At 43.3% G+C, this 23413-nt stretch overlaps 1 long non-coding RNA gene across 3 annotated transcripts; it reads left to right on the top strand.

The window, feature by feature from the left end:
- Positions 1–1724: 1724 nt before the first annotated feature.
- Positions 1725–6795, top strand: LOC146179785 (uncharacterized). Of its 3 annotated transcripts, none has more exons than XR_014700771.1 (3): positions 1725–2100; positions 2483–2547; positions 3449–6795. It is a non-coding gene; the product is annotated as an uncharacterized LOC146179785 (long non-coding RNA). The 3 variants fall into 3 exon arrangements; XR_014700774.1 differs by having other exon boundaries at positions 1725–2370; XR_014700773.1 differs by having other exon boundaries at positions 1725–2547.
- The last annotated feature ends 16618 nt before the right edge of the window (positions 6796–23413 follow it).

Here is a 23413-nt window from a genome sequence, read left to right as displayed (position 1 = left end):
CCAGGGCGAGATTTATTGGAGCGAAGCTATATCTAGATATTTTCACTTCTCAAACGCATTAACTTCTAAATACTAGCAATCCCAATTCGAATTGCTTACCTAAGCTCTTACAGGTTGGCGTTCTAGCGCTAGCGTTAGTTATTCCGTTCGTTTGTTTTTGACGCTAATATGTACTTTGTTAGCAAGATCTTTCACCCTTTTATAATCTCACCGCGTCTCGTTTGGAGACCTACGCTCAGGAAATGTTGTTATCACGAGGATTTCATGAAGACCGTGACGAATGAGCGGTGGTCGCTCTCCTACACTTAAAGATTTCATTGTCGTGAAGCGTCTATGTAAGTAATCGTGAATTAATAAAGCCTGGCTTTCTATGCAGCACAGCTTCACTCGTTTATGCCCTTCGTGAAATGCCTCAAGCCATGTGGTTCTATCCATGTGCTTGCCGAATTCACTTGAAGGCCCTTGTTCACAAACGTGCCCGAAGAAATAAGCCCCAGAATGTGTTTACATGACGCGCGACGAAAGACTAGGCTAACGACGACGGAGGCAGAACGATGCTATGATAAGGTGGTTAAAGATGCCGTAACATTTCAGTTAACGTAAAACTTGACAGTAGAAATCCATGTCAAGTAAAGTTGACTGAACAGTTACGGTGTCCATTTTTCTGCCTTATCCGAGCATCGTTCTGCCTCCGTCGTTGTTGGCCTTGTTTTTCGTTCATAAGTAAAAAGACAAATTCCCCGCCAAAAGTACGTCCCTGTGACGTCACAAGCAACGTCACGTGTTTGTTGTGCCTCACAGTTCGCAGGGGGCGCTGGGAAACTAAAGCCTCGCTCAGAGTCGACACGCAGGCTTCTATGGGAGTTACGCTACCATTTGTTCTTCTACCATGGCGTACCTCCCTTCATGCCTCCCTCCATGGCCGCCGCCATTGCTGGGTTATCATAACCGCACAGACCAATGATTTCTTACCATGGGAAGAAAGGGTTTGAAATAAGAAAGCAGTTAGCGCCGTCACGCGGCCGCAAGCTTCTGCCCCCATTACAGATTGTCTCAAGCGTCCTTTATTTCATACGCGCTCATTATTTGCCTTTCTATTGCGTTTAAAAGCCATGCAAGGTGTATATAAAGTTATCCTTTTACTTTTAATAACAAGCTAAGAAACTACGGTAGGCTAACGGCTGCATAAATCAGCTTGCCTGTCGCCATAGTCTCATTAGCATAATTCGGGCACCTCGCCACTCGGCGAAATTATGGCGGCCAAACGTCAGCATTTTCGGTAATGGCGGCACATCAGTTACGTCATGACGCGTCAATTTGACGTAATCTAAATATGCCTGCGTATCACGTGTTTCACGTGACATAGCTCCAGCCAATCAAATTTGAGCATCCGCTCCTTCCCAGTATGCCATTATTTTCATCACATTGGTTAATCGAGCGTAAGTGTTCTCCAAACCACCATCAGTAACTTTGCTTCCACTCCAAAATCATTCGTATTTGTCATCCAGGCAACAAGGATAGCTCCGGTTGAAATCAATTTTCACGGCTACGTCATTTTGACGTAACCGCTAAAAGTGCTTGCCTCAACTGATGGTTTCGCGCCACAAGTTTGAAGCACGTGACTCTTTTCAGAGCCAATCAGAAAGACAATATGGCGCCGCCAGGGGAAGGCGAATATCGAGGATCGGGCCCCTGGGCAGGGAAACAAGCTTCTCACACCTGAACTTGCAGAGAGCCGGCTCCGTGAACTGCGCATGCGCGCCCAGGACCAAAGTGGAAAGGAGGATATGTTGCTCTTCTGGACGGATGTGACGTCAAATAGCTTTTAGTGCTTGTTTTTTTCTAGAAGTAAGCCTCAAACCCAGATGTTCACTGAGCCGCCCAAAGTATGGCCCAAAGGAAGGCTGGCGCGCTTTTCAGACAACGAGCATTTGCGCTTGGCGAGCCCTAGGCACCCTAGGTTGTCTTTCATGCGTCGGTCTGCTGCAGTTTGCGGGCCATCATCCCGGTAGATGCAAACTCGGTGAAATGCGGATTCAGTTCGTGGATTATAGCCTTAAATTCAAGGGCGCAGCCCTCGGTGCAATCCTACTGACTGCGGTGAGTCGTACATACATGCCCGCGAACTCTAAGTAAAGTATTTGTCGTCTTTCTGCCATCGCCTTCCTTGCAGCTTCTTTAACGAGATTTTGCACGGCAGCGCAAGCATGCGTTATCCTCAATTATTGACGTGGCGCTATCGCGCGACAGTCTCCGGGCGAAGGCGTAAGAAGACGAGACTGCGTAATGGCGTCCACGATCTCCTTTCATTGCACTTGGAACAACTTCCAGTCCTGAGTATTGGGACATATGAGGCGACTAAAAGATAACGTAAAACTATTTCTGAGTTCGCTTATATTTGTTTGGGCAGTATAAGGCATTTTTGCGTGCGCCAGCGTGAACGCGCTGGTTTATAATCGGGGTTTTATTGCCTTCCTCGCAGCTTCAACCGATGGAGCGGCTCGGCCCATAGAAAATGTCTGGCTTCTTTCGGAAAACTGTTGGAAGGTAAGTGGCACTCATCTGTACAGACCATACGTGGTAGTGCTGCAATACATGAGTAATATCTGCGCACTGCTAAAAGGGGGGTTGCTGGCCAGCTGAGAGATAGCTTAAACGTAAGTAGGCCCTGTGCGGACTGAGCCTCGAAGTGCAACAAGCCTACTGCACAGCATGAAATGGCTACAAAAGTATGGTTATATACATGACCGAATTCATGTGCTTATTTTCTCAGACCTTCCACTGTCAAGTACTCTCACTTATTTCGGTGTATGCAGCAATGAGGGTGACTTCATTACTCCTCAGCTAGCATAGGTTCATGCCTGTGACAATATCTGTCCTTTTACTGCCGAAATAACTGCATTGGTGGAACTCACTGAGCTTGTTTATATAGATTTAACACTTTGGATGCATGTTGCTACCGCAGAGTTCCCTAATATATATATCTTTTGCCTGCTCCAACATAAATAGTTGGCAGTGCTTGGCTTCAAGCTGCTGCCAAGGCCATTGACAGCTTATTTGAAAAGAGAGCAATAATTAATCTGAGCTGGCATGTTTTGTGGGAGAGTGAGGCACCATTGCGAGTACCTCGTAATCCTGTCAAAGAGCTTGGCAGTTGCTGCTATAAGCACTCTCCATTGCAGTTCCATGCAAGCCGCAGCATATTGGGCACTTACTGCACAAGTGATTTAACTTAGATTCTCTTTGTTGCTATTTCAGTGCTTTGTAAGTGTGCTAAATATTTGTATTTGTGCTAGCATTGACAGCCAGTCTCGTTGCTACCTTTTTCCTTCTGCAGCAGGCACTCTCACTTGCTTTACTCGAACCAAATTCTATTGTGAGTGAGTTTGCTGAATTTATGCAAAGTAAATGTAATTGCAGTATTGCTCTCATTTATTTACATCTGCAGAGGCAACGAATTCTTGGTGGCGACGAACGAGTTCCCTCCGCCAGTTCGATTACACCGCCACCTCAGTAGTGCAGTGAGCTGCGACTGGTGTGACCAAATGGATACTCTCACTGCTTCCACAGGTTTAGAGCGTGCTCCCAGTTAAGTTTAAAACACCTTGCTTGCAATGTATTTAATCTTGTGTAATATTGTCACCCTTGAATTTGCTGATATGCTATTATTTGAAAATCATTCTGGGTGGTTTGGAACACATGATTTGCAGTGGGGGGAGGTGGGAAGCACAAATGTGTGACTGCAATTTTTTGCCAGTCTAGCTTCTAGCCTTGCGAATTAAAGTAACAGATTAATACCTGAACAGGCCTGACATTTATTGGAGAGTTTGTCATATAGAAGGAAACTTGATCCCTTGTGGAGGTAACACAGCTGTGGTTCTCCGAGAAAATGTTATCCGTGTGTGATGGTGTCTAAAACATGGCATTGTCTTAGGTAACATGGCATGGAATCGGCCACTTCTTGTACTCTCTTGACAGCATCTATTGTACTATGTGCTAGGTGATATGCCTTCAGGAATAAGAGTAGATGGAGAATACCTCAGTAATCTGCAATTTGCTGATGACGTTGCCCTGAAGCAGTCAGGATGACGGGCAGTAATGTGAGCAGGTTGTACGTCATGCTGGTCATGGAGGAAGTAAAAAAGCCTTAGAAGCAATGCAAAGGGGGAAATCGGCTGGTATGGATAGGCAACTGCAGATCTTTGAAGAGTGGTAGGGAGATTGTGCTAGAAAAACTGCTTGCTTTTTATTTATTTATTTTATTTCAAGATACTGCAGACCAGTATTCCGGTCCTAGCAGGAGTGGCATACATATATACAGCGCACAAGAAACACAATAAATCATACGAAGCACCGACAAAACTAACAAACAGAGGCAATGTAATGACATGAAATGTGTTGACCAACAGCCGGAGAGAAAAGGAAAAAAAAAAAAGGAAAACATGAAAAACCTTTGTGCGACATCAAAGTAACAATACATGTCCTAAAAAACTCCGACCCTACTGTCAACCAAACAGATGTTGCTGTAGAGCCTGGTCAAAGTCTGGAGACTGAATTAAGCTTTCTGGGAGAGTGTTCCATTCATAAATTGTCCTTGGATAAAAACTATGCATAAAGGATTTAGATTTTGCATAAATTGGCTGCAGTGAGTGACTGTGGTGATGACGTGTCCGCCTAGTGTTGGGAACTTTCACACACGGTGGAGGACTGAGGTTTATTTGGTTGTTTAAAATTTTATACAAAAAGAGTAAAAGAGTCATTTTCCTGCGAGTTTCTAGGAGCGGAATGTTGTTGGCGGTCATGAGGTTAGTAGGAGAGTCCGTTCTTTGATATTTATTAAAAATGAACCTCACCGCTTTTCTCTGTATTTGTTCAATTCGATAAATGTCTTTTTTAGTGTGAGGGTCCCAGATGATCGAAGCATACTCAAGTTTAGACCTGACGTATGTGGTGTAAGCCAGTAGTTTAAGATTGGATGGAGCATCTTTGAGTTTACGTCTGATAAAACAAAGTTTCTTAAAAGCTGATGAACAAATATTTGAAATGGGAGCACTCCAGGAGAGATTATTGGTAATAGTAATGCCAAGATATTTATAACTAGAAACTTCGGAAATGAGACAGTTGTGTAAGCGATACTGAAATGAACTGAAATTCTTTTTACGAGTTACTCTAAGAAGCACCGTTTTTTGCGTGTTAAGTTCCATACACCAGTCTTTACACCTGTGTGTAGTGCCTCACGACCTCAAGCGTATTAAAATCTTGGAAGGATTCCAGCAGTACCATAATCTGTAAGAAATGGGCTGTCAAGCACTTGCAAACTTAAACTGATCGGGTTACTGTCCATTGCCTACAAGATAATAGAATTGGGAAAATCTTGGACTTTCTATCAGCTGAAAGAGCAGCTGGCTTTCGTAAGGGCTGCCATGTTTTTTAATGTGTCTGCCCTGCCGCTGTTGTGTGCTGGATTGTAGCCTACATCCACATCGGATAGGAGGCTGTGCAAACAAACTGCTATTTACAGAAGGGACATAATTTGAACTGCCCATATCATACAATGCAGCAGCAGTAGTGGAGCACACAAGAAGTGACTTATTGTAGAATGGTTGCTTTATTGCGGTAGCGTAAAAGGCGTCACCCTTGAGAAAAATCACAACCATGCCTTTGGCAGGTGACATGGCCATGCACTGATTGGTTGTCTGGTTCTGCGATGTCGTGAGGCCACATGATATGGCCGAACTGGCTGGAGCTCATATTGTGGAAAAGCGCAAAAGAGACAAAGAATCGAGAAAAGAGAGGACAATGCTATCTGGAGCTGCTAACTCAGGCAGCTCCTTTGAGGTGAGAGGGTGAGGTGGAATAGAACCCTCAGAGACCCTTGGATCCAGTATCAGACGTGCTACTCCACATTCATACAGCTTGGTTAAAACAGCTTTATACTCATGTTGGGTGGTCTTAGGCACAATGTGGTAGATTATGGTTGTATGCTGATGATTATGTGTGAGATAATACCAGCACAAATTAAGGGATTAGGGCTTATACCTTTCAGGACCGCTTTAAGCCAATCGTTCATATATGAATGATGGTTCTCACACACTGGCAGACGTCAATTTTCGTGTTTGGAACATGTAGCCCCATTTAGGCAGATAGTATGAAAAAAGTAATTATAGTAACTAGTTCACAGGGATGGAAAGGCACAGAATCTGTCACTTGTTTCTGTGGGCACCTGAACTGTGTCGTAAGGGAAGGGAGGAGGGAGTCAAAGTGGAAAGACAGAAATGGGTGCTGTAGTGGAGGTCTGTGGAGTAATTTTGACCACCTAGGGATCTTTAACGCGCGCTGACATCACATAGCACATGGGTGCCACTTCGTTTGCATCAAAAGCAGCCGCCAGCGTTCGGGTTCGGACATGGGTACTCCGGCACAGTAATCTAGCATCTTAACCACTGCACTACCGCAGTGAGGCTATTGTGACAACCATAGTTTCTGTTTGTGTGCAGCTTGTTTATTTTTTTATTTTCTTTTTTGTTCTTTCTGGCACAGTGTGACATTTAAAAAAATATTCGAAATAAAGAGGTCTTTGGCTCCATTCACACGATTCTGCTGCTTCTACTATAGTTTTCTTTTTATGAGAGCAGTAGCGAAGTCTCTTGAAGACAATTTTACTAGCTCTCAGTTCAGCTCAGATGATGAATCAGTCAAATGTCAGCCTCGAACTTCAGCTAGTGGCCAAGAAAAGCTTAGTTTCACTCTCTGATCACTCTTGGTTAGTTACACGTGCTCATTTTGTGTTCCCACTGTTCTGTTTCCATTCGCTGGGTTTCAGCAGCAATGCAAGCTTGGTACACTTGATATGGCTTCTCCAGAACTTCAAGTGTGGAACTTTTCAAGCAAATCGAGTGGAGTTTGAACACCGAGCTCCTATTGCAGATTTTCAAATTTGATGGCAAACTCTCCCACCTTGTGGAAAACATATCACCAAATAATCCAGTCATAAATCGTGAAAGGTTTGGAAATGCCAATGCTATAAACTGTAAAATGAGTAGAGGAAGGCAGAGCTTAAAAATGGGTGTTTTCAGCAACTTAGCGATATTTCGGAGAGAACAGCACACCTTCAAAATGAACTTCAGAGCGTAAATTATTATTTCCTTGGCGGTTGGGCTTCGCTGCGTTTTTTTAGTGTGATTTGGAGAATAGGTACATGACACTCTCAACAACTGCTGCAGGAAATCAAGAATGACCACTGTTTCCGAACAGCACTATGAAAAAGAAGAAATCTGCCGATAGGTGCACCGTATCTTTACTAGTAATAAAAGAGGCAGTGTAGCATGTTTTTAGTATCCTGAATTATTTTTCTTGCTGTCTTATTTTGATATTCATGCCCCCTTTTCTTTCACTTCTTGGATTTTTTCTGCAAATTTTGGAGAAAAGTTTTTATGTTATGTATAAAGCCAAAACAAAAACATGGGCATTTATTTAATTGAGGATCAAAATACCTGCATTTTAGTATTATCTAATAGCAAGATTGTGTAAATATTTTATTTAATAAACAAATTACATGGTGCTGAAGGAGTTGAGGCAAAAAAAAAAAGACTTCTTCATTTTGAAGCTGTAGTTTAAGAAATGAGCATTTTTCTGCCTTTTGTATATCCTCAAGATTTTATTACAATTTCTTGTTTTTATATTCATGTTTGACAATACTTTGTGAATATTTTACCCAGTGCTGAGAATTTATCTTATGTATTATGCTTATATTCACAATATTCACGTGTTTAGAGGGCATTTAAATAGCTGTATTTTAATTGGCTCATGTGCATCATGTACAGAAAGTGTGATCAGAAATTGTCATCAAAAAACGTCCTTCGTACTGGAACTTGCGTGTGAAGAGCTCTGGCAGGTGCGTGCTCTGTTGCCGCGTTGCAGAGAGGAGGAAAGGAGGCATCCTGGCTGTGCAAACCGCCGTGGAGAGGTGACAAAGAGGCTAATGGCAACCCCATGCATACTCGGGCCACTTATACACAGGACCTCGGAGGATGGGCGTGTGGTATTCGATCTGTCATTTGACGTGTGTAACTAGAAGGCTGCATTCCCTGCACCGTACCTATTAGTCACATATTCTAATTCTGGTGCCGGGTTGTGTTCGCCTTAGCGATCTTAGAGCTCTTACGCACTTCCTACATTTTTTTTTTTTTTTTTTTTTTTTTTTTTTTTGTAGGTTGCAGCAAAGTTCTTTAAACTCTTCATTTATAAAATAGCAAGGTGCATGTATGCGATCAAGGATCTTTGAGGGAAGCTGCAGACGGGAGCTGTTGACGCTACCATGCTATACTCTTAAAACAGATCTCAAGTGTCTCCTAAATTTTTATAACAAAACGAACATCCGCACAGTGTTTGCTGGAGATGCTTACAACCCTGCTGTCCTGTCCGAAGACAGGGGTACATGCATTACTGCCCGCCATATGCAAGGCCAGCCACAATTAAACATTCGTTACCAGAGTAACATGATTGCCTGGCTTTTTTGTGTGTTCACTTCCTTAGCATACTGTAGCATAGTCATAGTAGTGTGCACCTTTCCAATAAGTGGTCACAGGGTGACACCATATTACCTGCTGGACTGCTTTGTGCATTTGGTGCAAGCACAGTGGAAGCAGAGCCGGTTTGCAGCAGTCCAGAGAGGAGGAGCGAACAATATGGTGGCACCGAGTAACTTATTAGAAAGGTGTATATAGATTGCTTGTTCCTGCAAGATGCGAGTTAAACTGCTCTCATACGAACAGTTTCGATCCTCATTGAACTGGATCTACATTCAACTCATTGTAGATCGAGGTTGTCACACGGCAACTGTCAAGTGCAGTTGAGCTCGAGCCTGCTTGACTCAAGGTTGCTTCCTCAATTGCTCTCGAGATTTCAAGCACACTCAAAAGCGGTCATTGACAACCTCGTCATCAACGAGCTCTAAAACTTGAAAACGAATAAATGCAATAGAACTGCACATAATAACACATAAATATATTAAAAGGCATGATAGAACATTCGTAGAACGGCTAATTTTATAATATTGACACTGTAGTGGAAGCTAAGGTGGCGTTCTCTTCGACTACGTCAGCGTGGAAACTGTGGAGCGGAAGAGAAAATGCACTGTAGCACTTGACCGCTGGGAAGATAGGTTAGGTGACCTGAGGCGCCAAAAGCGGAATGCTGCTGTGCACACTGAAATCGTGCTATCATTACCCCAATCTTAAATTTCTTTTTGAGACTCATTGCGACTGACAGCAGACGACGAACCACGTAAGAAATTTCTCAATGCTCACTGAAAACGCCCGTGTAGCACCGGATGCTTCAATCCTTCTTGAAAGCCTGAATGCAGATTGAGTTCAATGAGGATCGGAAGTGTTTGTGTGACAGAGGGATTAGTGTAGTGCAGCTAAAGCTTTGTGTTAGCTGGTGTGCACAAGTTGGGTGGCCAAGCTATGTTAAATGGTATTACAATGCATATTTAGAAAACAAAACAGGGCACCCCAAACGGTTTATTCAACTTCTCAGATTATTTGGCATTACACACATTGTCTTGAAAGCAGTCCACAATGTGGCCAGCACAACTTATGTCCTTGTTTATTTCAGATTGTTCATTTAAGAGAGCTTACATATTCAAGGGCTACTGACCAGGCTGACATTTTAACCAAGCCCGATAAGGCGTTGGACATGGTCTCTGCGAAATACTGCAGTGATGCACACACTGGAAAGCAACAAAATGCAAACCAAAGCTCTCATGGTCCTTTTCAGACAGCCAAACCTCCTCATCCTTTGCGCTTGCCATCGAACTTTGTCGATGAGGTACCAACAGATACTGCATCCATTGGTTTCTCTCTGACTGATGGGCGAGGGATGGCACTTGGTCTGCTGATGTCACACACTTTTTTGTCTTGCATTTCGTTTTCACTCATGCATACTCTCACACAAGAAAGAAGGCTTTTAGTTTCTTGCCCTTGTCTATGCATGCTTCAGAGTGTTCTGTGCACTGTGCTATTCATACACCAACGGCTGGACTCAAGTGGCAGCGGCGCGCACTTTCATACAGCCTGCGCATTCGCCGCAGATATAATGGCAGCTCTTCTAGGCAAGCAGTGCTCTCTTCCCCGTGAAGTGTGTGCAGGATTTACCCAACCCTGGTCACTCGCTTCTGTGGCGGCGCCCGGTGCGCACCTGCGTTCGCGCCTTCAAGCGTTCAAGTGTTCAGTTTACGGAGTGAGCGAAATACTTAGAGAAATTATGTAGTCTCAATTTTGTGTGCGCAAAAGCGGTGCAGTGTAGGCTTAGGCATCAGTACTATTTAGCACATTTTGATCGTAGTAATACTTTGTCTTATTTCTTACAGTGCGCAACATGTGCTAATTACCATCTGAATACAACAGTGATTTGCGTTATCAGTCTGCAGTAAGGCAAGTAGCAGCATACTATTGTAGGTCAGTCCCATTATGCTGCACAAAAGCTGATTTTTTTCTTCCTCCTGTAACTTTGTTTCCTTCATGATATGAGGGGAAGTGTCAAAAATGCATTGACATGGCTACAGAAGCACGGAATTTATCACATGAACATTTTTGGCCTCTCGGGCCTGTTCTGCCAGGCCTGTTAAAATTAGTGGCCGAGCAAGGAGGAGTACCTGTTTTGCCTACATGCATTATTTCAAATGATATGCCAGTGTGACGGCATCTTTTCGCTTTTGGGCACATTTCTGTCTGCTTCTGCACATGCACCAAAATTTCGGGCGCCTTCACGTGTCTGCAAGTCAGGCTGGTCGTTGACCTGTTTTAAGTTGTTAGTGCAAATTAAAAAAAAAGGGTAACCTGCTCTTATTGCACTTTTTGTGCACTTTGAACAGCGCATTCACTGTAACTGCTTTTCCTGTTCTGAGGCGTGCGCAACATCACCTCGAAATAACAGGAGACATTCATCACCATCCTCATATAAGGATAGTAGGAAAGCCTTCCGACCCTTGTCTTTGCCTGCCACCTATGTTGCTAAACTCTGCGGCTAGTTTGTAACGAAGCTAACTTCATGACAATAGTTAAGCATCTCGGCCGCAGTGTGCTTTTGGTATTTCCTTCGGTCCGGACCCATACGTATGTTTTCTGCCACACATTTGAACTTTATTTCCCCTGAACGACGTGCCCACGCCTGCAAGTTTGAAAAACTTGCGGTGTTTCCTTTCATCAATTTCCGAGTGATAGAGAACTCTGTTCCAATAATTTAGCTATATTTTATGCGAGTTTTTCCCTGGTTTTGGCTCTTCGGCAAGATGCTGATACACAGCCAGAGCCTGTAAGGATGGCTCATGGCCGGCACACCTATCATCTATACCTCTCAGTACAGCGGCAAAAATCACTGCAGGTCGCTCTGAACGCTCAAGTTTATGACATCTCGTTGGCAAGAATCACAACCGGGTGAAAGTGCAGGCTTGCAGCCGCAGGCTTGGCCAGCCTCCGCTTTTTTTTTTTCCAGCTTGTTGCACACCAAATGACGGCATCACTGAGTAGACGCGTCAATGCCACACAGTGCCACGATTTCGCAGCTGTAGTAGACAGGAAGCACCCTCCATGCGTAGGTCGTAAAGAGCGCACCGTCGCCACTCGAATCCAGCCATGGTACACCATGCATAACCATGAATACAGAAAACACAGAACATCCATACATGCACGGGCTTGGTTTCCTAAGAAAGGCCAGAGGCCTCGCACCTATGCTTCGGCCACCCATTGAGCTCAGCCTCTCCCCCTCCTCCTCCTTATTGGCATTGTAGCTGGATGAGCCAAAGCTCACTTCTCAACCTTCAAACTAAGGTCACAGGTGGTGCTTGGGTAGCAGAAAGCAAGAAAAAAAAAAAAAGCTGCGGCGGTAGCTTTTTGATGGAAGGCAAAAAGCAAGGCACCAGTGTTTGTGCAATGTCAGTGCACCTTAAAGAAAGAACTCCATGTGGTCGGAATTGTCGGGGACCTTCACTATGGCGTCTCTCATACCTGAGTCTTTTTGGACGTTAAACCCCACAAACCAACCAGCAAGAAAAAAAAAAGAATGCCTGTAAAAGTCGGGGCCATAATGACTGCATTTGATGCGTTCTCGTAGCTGTTTTTACCCAGCACAGGGCAGCGTTTTCATTTTGTTGACCGAACCAACATGGCGGGCATAGTTTCTCAAAGCACTAAGAGATGGCGCTCCGCATTTCGCGTATTTAGGGAGCCTACATGTACAGCCCTACGCGTATTGTCTCTTGTGGAGGCTAGTCAACCAGGGAGGAGGGAGACTCTTTCGTGATAGAAGGGAAGGAGAGAAACATACCAGTTTTGATGGTTGTAGCTCTGTTATTAACGAGTCTGCTGCAAAAGTATTTTTGGCCATCGCGCATTCTGAAGGCGCTGCCTCATAGACAGCAGGTTTGAACACATTTTCGAATTTAGGGTGGTTCATAAACAAGTTCAGTTTATGGAATCGCACCTGAAAACGAAAGGAATGATTGAAGCAGGAGAAATGATAGCACCTTAAAATAGAAACAAAAGGTGGATGGGTTTTAAGATGCTTTGCAGCTGTTTTCCACTTGCCCAAAGGCAGTGCATAGTTTTGGCCGGTGTGCAATGAGCAGTTGGGCGCATGGTTTTGCTGATGGCATGGCAGCTGCGTGCTGGTTGGTGACATTTTATACACAAGGTCTTGTAGACTTTGCGTCTAGTTGGAAAAAAAGAGGATTGTAGCAAATGAGCATTTATGCTGAAATAATTTTGTGAGCAGCTTCAATTAGCAGCCTTTTTTGAAAAATGGCTGCTTTCCATGAAAACATGGTATTAGATTTTTGCTTTTCTAGATGGGGTTTTAAATTTTGTTTTGATGGTTTCTTGCAATCTTTTGCTTGTTCTTCACAACAGATGTATTTACTTCATAGCTTGCAATAAAATGCTTCCATTGCAAATAAGCATTCCTTCTGTGTCGTGCTCTTTGGTCTCGTTATTTTGAACTGTAGTAGCCATGACAATCGGAAAACATTTGGGAGAACAGCATTGCATCATGTCTACATTATATTCCTGTAGAAAAAGAGAACGGACATTGCAGTTGATGTCGATGAGACTGAAATCGACATTTGTTTCAGCTAAACTGTTTCCTCGATTTCGAATCTGGTTTGGGCTATTGCACGTCTAAGGCCCCAGCCAAATATTGCCCACTGCCTCAATAACAGCACATGCTCAAGGACCTAAAGAAACTACAAGATGAACGTTTATTTTTCAACCCTTTGTGATGAGAGCAACTTTACAACAGGTAGAGGTATTGACATAGCACACAGGGATCGGGAATGCCAAAACCTAATGCGGTCTATGAAAGACGGCAAGCATGGGAAAGAGCTAATTAATTTTGACTGCTTGGTGTCCTTTAATATGCACTGACATTGTATAGCCCACAGGTGTCTTTGCATCATGCCTCTGCCGAAATGTAGCCATGTATTTAATCTTAAAACCTTAGGATTAGCAGTCGAATGCATAGCCACAAAGTCACTGCTGCACATAGGTAGGAAGGTTTCGGACGTAGGAAGGGAGTAATGTTTTTAAGCCAGGTAGTCACTCTGAATCTGAACCATGAGAAACATTTCCCCAAGAGCAAAAAAAGGTGAATGTAAATTTGGAAGGTGCTGTACATATAATGTAATAAAAGGCAGCTTGCTATCGTATGATCATTTGAAAGGCTGAAAAGTGGATATTAAAGCATTAGTTTAAAATACCTAAGCAAAGGACAGTGCAGCAGGTTATAGAAAGTAAAATTGGAAAACCTTGACAAACACAGATGTGGATTAAAGTACAGTTTCAAGGTAATCAGCTATTATTGAAATGAGCAGGCCCTATTTGCCCTGGGCAGGTGGCGTCCTTGGTCCAAAAAGGTGAGGGCATAAGCAGGTCCTCATCTGATGGTTTGTGTGGGTGGTACTTCTATGCTGCCCTATTTGCCCTGGGCAGGTGGCGTCCTTGGTCCAAAAAGGTGAGGGCATAAGCAGGTCCTCATCTGATGGTTTGTGTGGGTGGTACTTCTATGCTGCCGCAACACCATACCATATGACACGGTGCTGGGCATCTTGCAGTAGAGTACCTGCAGTTGAGATTGCAGCACATGGTGCACATCTTTGAGTATGAAGATGCAGAAAACTGAAAAGAAGCATTAGAGTGGGACATGTAATCCAGGAAATAGGGCTTTTCAGCTAATCGATTAGGTTTCGAGGGAGTGAAACAAGCAAGGGATACCAGACACTGGGATGAAGAGATAATGTCGGCCAATGAGCCAAGGTTGGCGGCTGCAGCTAACGCATGAAGCAGCGATGATTGCAGACCATTAATTCCCTTCAGCATACCTAATGCAGACAATGATGATGAATCAAAACTCTGTTGCCAATTTATGAAATAACTATAGATATGTAACTGCACTGTGGGAAGCCCACTTAGCCACTTGATGTTTCTTCCAAGTTTTTGTTATGAATGGACAGAGTGAAAATGCGCAAAGGAAATAAATGCCAGACTAGGAATAAGTGTAGTCCTTCATTGAATGGCTCTAGTGTCGCATTGCTGAACTGTGGTTTAAAAGTTACTTGTGGCGAGATAAATGAGTCATACAGCCTCTGGAAGGCTTGCAGAGAGAGCTGAACTGAGAAGAGAGAACTTGAGAGAACTGCAGAGACTTGTGCGAGCACCGTACAACCAGCCGGTTCAAATGGCGCGCCGTTGCAACGGTTGAGTGACAGCGCTGCAGGTGGCGAAAACGTCCAATACCAACAAAAATTAATTCAGTAAAAGGAAACCTTTAGATAATTAAAATTCGCACTTGTAGTTTATGCGTCACCACCTCTTTTGTTTAACTGAAACTGTATAGTTTCATTTGCAACAATTTCAGATACGATGGTGCGTGCGCCATTATCATCATCATCGCCTCCTCCGCTAAATTATTTGAGTTGCGGCGCGTTACATGAAACGTTTTAAAAAAATGTTTGACGCGTTATTGACTCTGGTTATTCTCCTTCCAGTGCTTTACGGAGCCTGTGTTGCGCTTTATCTATTTGTTGCTAATGCTAGCAACCCATAAAATGGCTGTGTTCTGTGTTTATACAGCACAGGCAACGCACTTCGCACGGTGAGCATCACTTTGGTAAGTCGGAAGGAAATGAGTTAATATATTGATTTGTGAAACATTAACGTACTCGAGTGCCATGTTGGTAAGCATGGTGCCTGCGCTAGAGCCGCGATTCTTCCGCGAATCGCTGTGTGAAATTAGCTGGGAACGATTTGTTTCGGGACGTTTAACTGTGTATAACTTGCCCAACATTGCAGCAAGGTTACTTTCTTGCTGCACTTGAGGTCGTCTGAGCGAAGTCCTGAGCTTGCCTGCGCAGAACTAAATAAAGCGCTCCATTGAAAGTGTTTAGGCATTGTGACTACAGAGACATCGAAGGCGTACGTTTGTGTCAGAAGTGCTTTGAATTAATTTTTAGTGTGAATGTGAGGCATGTAGCTTTCCCCTAGCAGTCGTAAGATCACCGAGGCCAACGTCAGTTTTGCACTTGCATCGGACGCGCCTTTTCAGTACATGCTGCATGTATGTGCCTATTGTTGCTTTTATGTATGATGACTGTGGTAATAGTTTGCAGACTAGCTGTGTTTCAAGTGTGTTGACCGCTTCTTAATAGTGTGTAATGTTGATTTACTAGCTTCGCATTTTTTTTTTGGCAAATGATAAACGCCTGACACGCTGTCCGTCAGTCCCGAGACGAGTGGTACGCTGTACAGCAAAGTAAATGTACTTCATTACCGAACGGGGTCACGTACTCGTTAGCTATGATTTTTATTTTTATAACTGTAGTGCACAACGTAGATGTAATGTGGGATCGCTTGGTTCTTTCCTAGTGTATTCTTGTAAAACAAATAAACTGGTCAGAACAGCATAGAGATGTGGCTTTAGGGAATGCATCGAAACAGGCTTGCCAAATGGCTTGCCTCTGTTCTCATTCTTGCTCAGATCCAAAGGCAGTAAATTTCATTTATCAACTTAATTTTTTTTTTTTGTAAGTTCAGTGTTTGACTTTACAGTAGTTGTCTGCATGTTAGGTAATCTGCCCAAGTATAGATGACTTGCAGCACTGTCACATTGTTGGTGGACCAGAGCCATGAACGAACCCTGTTTGCCTGCCTAGCCTGCTACTAGCTACCTGCCCCATGGAAGATACCTATACCTGATTTGCTATCATGGAGTATGTGCAACAGCCACCTGATAGCTCGCAGCTGCAGCCATGTTGTTTTTATGTTCTACACCTGTGCACTGCAGTGTAACGCTCTATCACGCATTTTAAAAGGACAGTATTCAATGGCTACATTTTCATCTACAATAATCTGTCACGGTTCCATCCACCAAGGCTGCACGACATTCATAGGTGCCCTAGTGAGGCTCAGAGGAGTTTTGAAAATTCTTGTGCAGTATTGTTGAATTATTACTTACAAAATATTGTCCAGTGAACCAGTTATAACTGTGAATGTATTTATTTTTTTCTAAATTACTATCCACGCAATGTTATTATGGCATTGCGAATGCACAAGATTGTTAGTCTGCTAGAGTTTCCAGTTTGTACAACCCATAGCCATTTAAACAAGAATTGCAATGGTGGCGCTGAATGGCAGCACTTATCTGCGAGATGGCTGATGCATTGTGAGGGCACCAGACATTCCCCTCATCATCTGCGGCGACTGTCATCGATACTACGAAATCACAGTGGTTGCCAGTGTTCACGTGCGAACTGCTCGGGGTCGCAGTCGTCAACAATTTCAAGCCACTACAAAAAGTGTGAATTGCATTGATTACATCTTTGCATGACAGCCGATGTAACCAGCATGAACTATGTCTTATTACAGGTACCATATGCCGTTACTTGCTGTACTGTATGACAGCACAGAGCACATGTGTGATTAATGGGGTAAATAAAATAAATAAATCCTGTCTCCTCTGAGAATCAAACCTCCATCCCTTGTATTCCTCACATACTGTACTTTGTTTATGGCAACAGAACATGAGTCAGCACATATGCATTCTTGCAGTGGAATTATCTAGGCATAGCACTGCTAATTTTTGTTCTAATGTGGCACCTTTTATGGAGTTCACCGATTTTTTTTTTTTGCATTGTTCATATAATAAACACATAATAACCCCGCAGCACTATGAAAATTTACCCGGAGCATTCAACTCGTGCTACAGTATGTGCAGTAAAGCTACCTTTGTCTTTGTGTGCAAAATGAAAATTTTTACAAAAGATTTACATTTTGCATGTTGATTTGATCAGAATATATTGGTTTTGAACATGACTGGAAGAGGCTTTTCAATACCTGAGCTGTTTCATGTGCATGGTTAACTACCATGCTGATCTTTGTAGTCAAGTAAAATATGTGCATAGTGCCTATATGCGTACAATATATGCATAGAGGCAGGTAGAGTGATTGTTTAGGTGTACTGTAATTATCAGGCTGTGCTAGTATCCTTACAGCTATGATATAAAAATTCGCATCAGGTTTGTAGAACTTGTATTGTGAACAGTGGTTATATGGTGTCTGTGTATTTTATTTTAGCATAGCCGTGATATTGGTGCAAGTTCTGTCAAGTTTGGTTTTGTTTTGAATCTAACAACTTTGTTTATTGCCACTTGTGGACAGCCTTATCACACAGCGCTATTCAGGTTCTACTAGTGTCGAAGATAATTGATTTCACTTTCTTTAATAGACACTGAGGGTTCACTGATACATACGGTACCAAATTTTTTTTTGTTTCAACTGCTTCAATTGTTTTCCTTCCCAGTGGTGTTGTACATTTTCACAAAAATTTGCTTTCAAAGTGCAGTTGTCGACTTTCTTCCAAGTTGTGTGATATGCTGTGAAAAATGGCATGCGTGTCATAAAACTTGTTCCAGATTTTTTTATCGCATTCTGCATGTACAAGTTTTTTCAACCTTCTATGAATGCTTTGTCTCAAAAATATTAAGTATGCAGGCTAACGTAGGATTAGGTTGCATTCTGGGTTCTGTTGTGCCGGGTAGCAGCTCAGCAGTCAGATTCTTTTACTGGACTTCCCTGAGGGTACGAGTTAGTTGTGTGAAGCCTGCACACAGACCTATATCATGCCATTTGACGCGAACTTTACGTTCGGCCGCCTTCAGTTCAGAAAAGGACTGTATTGGATTACTACGACAAACATTACCCCAGCTTGTTTTAGGCAGAAAAAAAAAAGTTTGTGCCATGGTCGTCATCTTGCATGTTCTCATACACTTTAATTTCAAATTTGTAAAATTTGCTGTTCTCATCGTAGTTGTTCCAATAATATCCCAAGTTTTCTAGAAGTAAAGGAACCCAAGAAAATTGTTTTGGAGATTAGAGGATATAAGCCATGCCAGAATAAAATTCTCAAGTTTAGAAAATTTGCTTTTTGCAGCATTTACAGCTGTCAAATACAGAGTAAGGTTGTTATAGTAAATGTATGACCTGTATTAAGAAAAAAGTACCACTCGGTGGCATTTATTTTGGGAAGTTAAATCACAGCACTCAGTTCCTTGCTCGCATACAGCAGCCCAAATCTTCAACTAGACTGCACAACGGCCACTTTCAACAGTGATGCTGTTTAAGCTGGAGGTTGTTTCATCTATTCTGCGCAGCTTAATGTGTTCGCAGTAATGTCACCATTACCGGATGTGACATCATGACGTCACATCCAGTCATGTCTAATAACCAGAACTGAGGTCACCACATGACATCATGTCCAGTTATGACCAATGACTTCACCGTGCGATTCACGCATATATGAAGCTAACCTTGCCAGGCATCCGTGCTGCGCCTTTCATTTGTCGCTTCCTCAAACGCCGTACCACACAGGAATCAGCAGTGTTTTAAATTGGTTTACAGGAAAGAGAAGGCATAATATCTGTCACACTTGTCCGCCGACAACAGATAGCCACGAAGAGTCTCAAAGTATAATCACGGATAACTTGAGGCAAACAGAAACAGCATCATTGTGTCATCAGTCTTATACATGACTGCAATCTGCCTTAATTTTTTTCTGTACCACTGTGCCTTGGCAGGGATCGAACTTGCAGAGAGGTAAAAATAAGGCAAGGCCTCGGTGAGCCTCTGGTTAGACTTAATCTTTTCGCAAGTTAGCTCTTTTTCAATGTGCAGAAGAGAAAAGGCGGCCATCGTGCACAGTAGTAAAGAGTTCGGCAGCTGCACATTCACTCTCCTAATCACTAATCCCTTACTTTGTACAATCTTTGCCAAAAGTAACCAGGCTGTATGTTTAGCTTTTAGCTTGTATCCTAAGGTCAACATGAATTCCTAAAGGATCACAACTTGAGAAGTGAGGACTGCAGCTTGCCTTTACTACTTTGCACAGATTTACAGTTTCAGAAGTGGTACGAATTATCTGCTACTTGACTGAAAATTGGAGCATGCAGCCTGGTTATTTTCGGCAAAGGTAGTACGTCCATTATTTTATACATACTCTTTAGCATAGAGTCATGAACTACCACATTATGTGAAAGACTGCCTGACACAAATATAAAGCCTCCCTTAACCTAGCCGTATGAAGTGCCTTTGTGGCCTACGGGTAGCATGTCTGACTTGAAATGCAAGAGTCCTGGAGGGTTCGATTCCTTTCACCTACCCATCTGATTCGAGAAGCTTGAGTTGGCAGCTCCTGCCAAATCTGCCATATCATATGATCAAGTGACTTTGCACAACCCTGCCACCAATCAATTCCCGGCTATCACCCACAATTTTTCATTCACAACCTTGATACCAAATTTTCTGGTGAATGGCAGCCTTTAACGCTGTCATATTAACATGTAACCAAAATTTGGTGTCCTTCAAGTGGTGGCTTTAGACAGCTTGTGTTGTTCGTCCCTTTGAGACCTTGATTGGCAGGTGGCAAAGTAGAGACAAGAGGGATGATGAAGAGAAGGTAGGAGGCAGAGGGTGGAGAACGGGTACAATGTGTCGCACTGTGATTGTAGATTAGGTGGCACAACCTGCTTGCATGGTCGCAACCCATCAGCGGCATTGAGAACAGCAATGCGAACTCCTAGCACATACTCCCCTGCACAGATCGTATTGATTGTCTATACTTTTTCTTGGACAAGTTCTTCTGAATATCTCGTAGGATGTCACTGCTAAGATTTTTGCACGGCCCCTGAAGGCTAGGTATTGCTGCAAAGCACCTTGTCCAGAAAACGGAAACATAGAATGACCAGCTTGTTCAGCTTGTTTCTGCAATGGGCACAAAACTGGACTCCATTCCACTCGTGAAATATGGAGGAGTCTCTATGACCGGTTATCATTGTACAGTAGAACCCTGCTATAGTAAAGTGAAACTGAAGTCCCATCATAGTAAAGGTGCTTTTGGTAAAACTAGGTTATACTAAAAAACATCTGGCCGTGGCGTCGACTTCCCACGAAATGACATTGCTGCACACGCATTACTTAGAATCGCGAGGAAATTTTTTTCTTAAAAAAAAATAAGTAGTGCATTTTTTTTTATGGTTTTACCGCTAGGCTCATCAGCACTGAGAAGAAACCAACTTTAAGGCCTTTGAGCCGTGAGGGAAAGCATGCAGCGCGTAGGGGGAAAAATGTAAAGCTGACTACAAACACAAAAAGAAGACGGCCGGTCACTTAAAAATAGAGTAAAAGGGAAGCGAAGAAACGGCCGAACATTCACACAACACTGTTCAGCACGAAGGAGTAGTGGCAAGAATTGGAGGCGTGGCTTGTGCGGTTTTGCAGTGCTGGACTGTCGCGCATTTTTCATCTATTGCCTCTTAAAAGATGGAAACAGCGGAAGATGATGCCACGCTCACGCAATGCTTTGGTTCTCAGCTGAAATCAAGCTCGGCTATATTCGTATCCATGTTGCATTCATGCTAAACAGGTACTTCTACAAGCTGTAAAAAAAAAATGAAAAAGGAAATGGCACAGAGACGATAAGAAAGACATGCAAGGCATTTTAGAATGTTCTTTTCATAAAGCAACAAGATGTGCTTAGTAAGCAGACTTTAATTACAAGATAGTATCTTCAGGACCATGTCATCACTAACAACTGATATAGTAAGATTTTAGCCGGTCCCGGTGACTTTACTATAATGGGGTTCTACTGTACTTACCAGTTCGCAAAGAGCACTTCCTGGCAGAAGGGCAGCTCAACACTGTTAATGTGGAAAACTCTGCTTATGCTCAGACTGAAACCCACATCTGATTTTGATTATGCTTCCTGCAGGAACGACCTTTAGTCTGCATCTCAAGTGAGCATGGGGTATCTTGATGCTTATTTTTATTGTTTGTAACCACAACCTCGAGCAGACTAATTCGCCAAAGCTGGCAGCGCTGGTTATGTATACGTTTGCCGCTGGCTCAAGCCTGCACTGCAGTGAAGTGCAGGCACAGAGCTACGCTAGAGAAGAGCACAGGCGTTCAAATTGCGAAACTTTTCTGCCCGAGTCAAAAAGAATTCCATTTAAGCTTCCGGGAAAAAAAAAAAAAAAAATGCTACAGTGGCCCTGCGCAATATAATACCATTTACCATATACCAGCTAGTACCACATCACTACTCTCTACAGTGACTTTCTGTTAGCTAGTGCCAAGTTACTGTATATCTGGCAGAACCACATGAATGGTTTGTGGGGTTTAACGTCCCAAAGCGACTCAGGCTATGAGAGACGCTGTAGTGGAGGACTCCGGAAATTTAGACCACCTGGGGTTCTTTAACGTGCACCGACATTCCACAGCACACGGTCGCCTTGCTTTTCGCCTCCATCGAAAAGCGGTCGCCGAGGCCAGGATTCGATCCCGCATCCTTAGGAAGTGCCCTAACCACTGCGCCACACCGGCGGGGTAACACATTAATGTGTCATGACAAACACAAAATAACATAAAAGGAACAGCCAAGGTCGTAATGAGCGACTGCAGGTGACAAATGCATCGGTCCCTGGTACTCGTGCTTTTTTAACATTACACTATGCAGCACTAAACTGAATGCTCATACGAGCAAAAAGTAAAAACTCTAGGGGCACTTTGGACCACTAAAGAGCAATGAGGTGAAAGCCTTTATTGCACGGTGGTCTGATGCCCTCCACTATGGCACCTCCTTCCTCGTTTTCCTTATGGCTCGATTCAGGTGCTCGCGGAGAAGTGCGAGATACGCCTTTTCTTTCCTGTAAACCAATTTGAAATGCTGCTGATGCTTGCTGTACTGCGTCTGCTTTTGTATGCTGTGTCATGTGGCGTTTGAGCAAACGCCAAATGAAAGGCGCTGCACTGACGACTGGATCGGGTTAACCTTCACATGTGCTCGAGTCGCCTGGTAACGTCACGACTGAATGTGATGTCATCATGGTGTAAGTTTCGGCCATGACATCATAGTAATCTCTGTCATTATCATCACTGTCACTAACTATCATTATCAATCAGTATCTATCGCTAAGTTATTCACTGACAGATTTAAAGGTAAACAGCACAACCATGCAACTGCTCGCAAGATTCCAATGACAGCTTTCGCATGTTCGAATGGGGACGGAGGAAAGCAGTGGCAATGTGAGTGGCAAGTATGTATTTCCTGGGGCGGCTGTGCTGGACAGACAGAGCGGGAACATACGTGAAGACACAGGTGCCTTCACGGCCAGTCAAGCTCAAGCAGTGATGGCATGACTGCACAATTTCCCAGGCAAGGTGTCTCTGGCCACCTTCCTCACACCTCTCATAACCATGTTGCGCGAACTGCAGCGGAGATGGTGGAGGCTGCTGCCACAGTTGCCCTATCAGTGCAATTGCAAAATGCTTTTTCCCAAGTTTATGACTACGAGAAATAGGGGTTTGCTGTAAACATTCCCACGGTGATTTCACTTATATGTACTCCTTATTTTGGTTTCCACTCTTCTTCACGCAAGAATTTCACAGAACCAAGAAGTAAAACTGCAGACCTGTCTTAGTTAGGTTATAACTGGGTTTAAATGTATTCAATGAGGTAATCACCGCTAGATTAAGAGGAAACCTAGACTTTAGTGAACAAAAAGGCCAGGCTGGATTTCAGGCACACCACTTGACCACAGCCGATGTTCATGGCATCAATCAGATGAAAGAGGAACCACAGAATATACCGTATTTACAGGTAAACAATTCCGTAATGAATATATGATGCGAGGGAAGAGTTTGTGTCGAGAATAAAAAGAAAAAAATTCTGTCACGATTCCAACACAAGCTCACGATTATAACATGAAATCGTAACATTAAAGGCAACCATAGCTGGGGATGTGACAATAAAGGAGACTGCATTTAAAAATCCAAAAGTATCCGAGTGGTTTATTCACTGTCACTACTCAGTT

This window comes from Amblyomma maculatum, chromosome 9, assembly GCF_055883805.1.
Source record: "Amblyomma maculatum isolate TAMU_Amacu chromosome 9, ASM5588380v1, whole genome shotgun sequence".
Classification (NCBI taxonomy): Eukaryota; Metazoa; Arthropoda; class Arachnida; order Ixodida; family Ixodidae; genus Amblyomma; species Amblyomma maculatum.
This window is presented reverse-complemented; position numbering and strand designations above follow the sequence as displayed.